This window comes from Nannospalax galili, unplaced genomic scaffold, assembly GCF_000622305.1.
Source record: "Nannospalax galili isolate Female #2095 unplaced genomic scaffold, S.galili_v1.0 scaffold857, whole genome shotgun sequence".
NCBI classification, from domain to species: domain Eukaryota; kingdom Metazoa; phylum Chordata; class Mammalia; order Rodentia; family Spalacidae; genus Nannospalax; species Nannospalax galili.
Genome location: NW_008338788.1, coordinates 402,487 through 407,473, shown reverse-complemented (window position 1 = coordinate 407,473; position 4,987 = coordinate 402,487).

Genomic DNA, 4,987 nt, shown 5'->3' with positions numbered 1-4,987 from the left:
TGAACTGGGGAACGATTAAGAACCCGATGAACTGCGCCCAAGAGTTGGAACGATGCCAAGGCCAAGATATATCTAAACCTGAAGTTCTTCTTGTCTGTGTTCCAACTGTGCTGTCTGTAAACAATGTAAAAGCTGAGACATGTGTCATCAATACTAATGTTAAGGGTGTTCCCATTACAGGGTCAGGCTTAGTGCTCAAATGTATTACACAAGGATGTGCATTGCCACCTGGACCCACTGTACGGGAAAAGGATGGACAAATAATAAACAGCCAAATGCATGGAGGAGTCCTAGATTGGAAAATACTACTAACCAGAACCTAAAAGCTCAGTATGATTTCAGTATTTTTAATGAGGCACTAACCCTAAAAAACATTGGAAATTACAGCTGTGTGAAAAAGCAGGACCCTTCTAGAGATGTTGAGACAGTTAGATCACTTGTAACTTTACAGCAAATTAGTCTGCCCGTGTCTAATAGCCAGGATGAGAATTTATGGGTCCATCTTGCAAAAAGAGGTTATAATAAAGAAAGTTTCCATATACAAGGGGACCCTTCTATACCAGGATTATTAACAAAAAATGTGTTGGGATTAGGAGTTCATATAGACACTTATAAAAATATAACTGAGGATACTATGGAAAATCAAGGACAGCGTATTAATGGGACAATTAAAGGACCTGCCTGTGCTTCAAACTATTGGTAATCATTGTTTATGTTTTAATTGTACATCTATTCCCTTGCATTGTAATACTACTTCAAATCATATCCTGAAACTAGGCAAACAACTGCCTACTGGATGGACTTTCTTTTGTAATAATGAATCCTATGCTACATTGCCCTATGGGTTATATGCCATTAGGTGCATAATGCCTTTACTATTACCCCCTCCCATAAGGAAAGTGTGCAGACCTATGCCTGAAAATTGTGATGACTTGCTTCGTTTGCTTGACCCAACAGCTGTAGCTGTTGGATTTGCCTTTCTGCTCCCCCTCCCTGGCTTGGTAACAGGAATGCAAAAAGAAATCTCTAAGATTGCTTGGATAATTAGTAAAACAACCAATACAACTGAAACACCAAATACAACTGCAAAAATACTAGGAGAAATTAACCAGAAAATGGGTGAATTCAGATCTGCTGTGTTACAAAATAGAGCTACTATAGATTATTTACTGTTAAAAAATCATATGGGTTGCCAACAATTTCCAGGAATGTGTTGTTTTAACTTACTGATTTTTCACATACTATAAATCAACAAATTGACAGTTTACACAAGGAAATTAACAAGATGTCTGAATTTTCTATTTCATGGCCAAAGTGGTTTCAATGGATTACCCCATTTTGGGTATTAATTGGCATACTTCTTATTGGGGCACCACTAATTTTATGCTTCATAACAGTGTTTATTAACAATGCTATGGTCTCTATGACCATTTCCTCCTTGTCTTCAGAAAAAATAGAAAAAGGGGAGATGTTGGAGACCAAGATGGCTGGACTCAGGACACGTTGGGCCTGAACCTTTAAGCAGGGTACAGCCTCTGCTAAAAGGGGCAAAGCACTGAAACAGAGTCTCACAGCCCTGTCATGTGGAACACTGAAATGACTAGCAAAAGGCAGCTGGCCAGGCTAAAAGTTCACAGTCTCTTTGTTCTGATAAGACATCTTAACTTCCTTGATCTAGAGGTGAAAAACAACCCAATAAATAACACCAAGTACGTGTGTAATTAAAATTACGATATCTTGTTACTAAGCTCTGACATATCCTCTGGTCTTTTACAAACGACCCTCTACCCAATGTGAGGATTGATCAACCTATGTGACGTGTAATATGAGCACCCTTTGTCTTTGTCCAAATGGAACTGTTCATGAACCCTGGACCCTGGCATGTGTCCACGGGCCTCTCTTTGGTATATGAGCTTGCTGTTGATCACCTCCAGATAACAGTGCTACTACTGCACCAATAGAAGCAGCTTGCTGTGCTGGTCGTTGTGATTATTGGGCTATAGAGCTGAGTTGGACCGTTGATTGCTTTCTTCCTTAGCAGCTTGCATAGTATCATCTAGAAGTATAAGAGCTCGTCTTCAGGGAGAAGGCTTCCAGGTCAGTTCCAGCTCCATTGCTCCAAGTCCTGTGTCCAATGTATGTCATGTCTTCAGTAGTAGGGTCTAACCTTCAAGTTCTGGGAGGTAATCAAGGGCTCTGGCAATATCCTGTGTTACTTTTGGAGTCTCTTGGAGTATTCTGACCAACAACTCAAAAGCAGCCATCTCCTGCCTAGGACTGTGTTCCTTGTTATATAGCTTTCAGGTATACATGCAGTAATGGTCAAATATTGTATGTGTGTTTTCTGAGGGTGTTGACTTAATACATTTCCTTCTGGGTTTTTATGCCACCTAAGCTTTATTGATCTTTCCCCCTCTCTCTCCCTGTCTACCCTGTCTCCTCCCTCCTGAGTTTAAGTGCTCCCATTTCCTCCTAATACCTGTCTCCTATTATCCACCCCCTTGAGTTCTTTCTTTCCCTTTACTGCCATGATTCCTTGTATGTCCTTCCCTCCTCCCTTCCCACTTAAATAGCCCCATTTCTCCAGTTCCCCCTTGGGAGCATATGTTCCCTACTAGCCCCTTATTTCATGCTCTTTCTTTCCCTTTACCTCTGTACTTCCCCTCCATTTCCTGGCTCCTGCTGGTTACATCAGGATATACTCTTGTATAACAGATTGGTGCTATGACCCACAAATAAGGGCGGACATACATCTTTTGTTTTTCTGAGTCTGTTTTAATTCACTTAGTATAACAGTTTCTAGTTCCATTCATTTACCTGCAAATTCATAATTTCATCTTTTCTTACTGCTGAGAACTCAGTTGTGTAAATGTACCGCATTTTCAGTACCCATTCATCAGTTGAGGGACATTTAGGTTATTGCCATTTCTTAGCTATTGTAAAAAGAGCAACAGCAAACATGGATATACAGGTGTCTCTATAGTAGGATGAGTCATTGGGTATATGCCAAGAAGTGGTATAACTGGATCATATGGTAGATTCAGTTTTAGTCTTTTAAGAGTTGTCCACACTGACTTCCACAGTGGTTGCACAAGTTTGCAATCCCACAAGCAGTGAACGTGTGTTCCCCTTTTGCCACATCCTCACTAGCATCGGGTGTCTTTTTCTCTTTTGATCTTAGCCAGTCTGACTGAGGAAATATGGAATCTTAAAGTGGTTTTGATCTGCATTTCTCTAACTACTAAGGATGTTGAGCACCTTTAAAGGTGTTTCATAGCCATTTTTATTTCTTTGAGAAATCTCTGTTTAAGTCTTCAGCCCATCTTTTTACTTGGTCGTTTAGTTTCTTGTGTCTTTGATTTTTGAGTTCTTTATATATTCTGGATATTAATCCTCTGTGGGATGTGTAGTAGGTATAGACTTTCTCCCACTCAGTGGGTTTCCTCTTCACTTCCTAGGTTGTTTCTTTTGCTGTACAGAAGCTTTTAAGTTTAATGAGGTCCCACTTACTGATTGTTGACCTTAATTCCTGAGCAACTGATGTCCAATTTAAAAAATCCTTTCTTATACCTATATTCTTTGGGCACTGCCTGTGTTTTCTTCTAGTAGTCTCAGAGTTTTAGGTTTTATATTGAGGTCTTTGATCCATTTTGGGCTGACTTTTGTGCAAGGTGAAAGATAAGGATCTAGTTTCATTCTTCTACAGGTCGAGATCCAGTTTTGCCAGCACCATTTGTTGAAGATGCTGTCTTTCCTCCATTGTATGTTCTTGGCACCTTTGTCAAATATCAGGGGGCTGAAATAGTGTGTAACCAGGTTTGGGTCTTCAATGATGTTGCATTGATTCATGTGTCTATTTTTGTGTCAGTACCATGCTGTTTTTATGACTATAGCTCTGCAGTGCAGTTTGAGATCTGGTATGGTTATCCCCCAACCATAGCTCTTTTTGCCCAGGATTGGTTGGGTTATCCAGGATCCTTTGTCAAGATGGGACTTTCAAAATATTAATTCTTCCAATCCATGAGCATGGTGGGTCTTTTGTCTCCTGGTGTCTTCTTCTATTTCTTTCCTTCAAGATTTAAATTTTTCATTGTAGAGATCTTTACTGTCTTTGGTTAGGTTTATTCATAGATATATATTTATTAAGGCTATTGTGGATGGGAGGGTTTTCTTGAATGCTTTTTTGAGTGCTTGTTATTGGTATATTGCCACAGTCCAGCTGTGGGGGTCTTAAAATCTGAGTGGGAAGCTAGGGGGTGAGGAAAAAAGACACAGAGGCAGCTGGATCAGGAGGACATGTAGGCTTATGGCCAAGCAGGTGATTTATTGCAGAATTACAATGCTTTTCTACTTTTTTTTCAAAGCAGGAAGCCTTACTATAGAACAAAGCTGTAGGTTCTCTTCAACCGTGAAGTCTCATTAATTATGAGTATTTGCACCAGCAGCACCCAAGCAGAATTAATAAAAGAAAAACTTGCACCTGAACACTGAGTACCATGACTGTGCATGTTCAGTCCCAGGCCAGCCAAGAACAGGGCTTGCCATGTCCTGTTGGCTCTTCCCCAGGGGCTGAATTGTCTGCACCTGGCAATCCTGAATAGTCAGCCCAAAACACATGTCCTCCTCCCCCCTTTTAAATACAATTGGAGTTACCTAGGCCTAGGTTCCATGCAACTCGCTTTAGAGCTGAGAATCGCAACAACGGAACAATATCTCAAGAAGAATACACAATGTCAACAAGCTTAATATCATTGGGAAAGTATGGTGCACGTCATTAAAGGGATTAAAGGCTTTTTAAAAATTATTTATTATTTTTATGTGTATGTGTGTATTGCCTGCATGTAGGTAAGTGCACCTGTGTCTAGCAATGCCCACAGAGGACAGAAGAGGCCATTGGATACCCTGGAACTGGAGTTACGGATAGTTATCTGCCATGTGGGTGCTGGGATTCGAACCTGGGTCTTCTGCAAGAACAACCAGTGTGCTT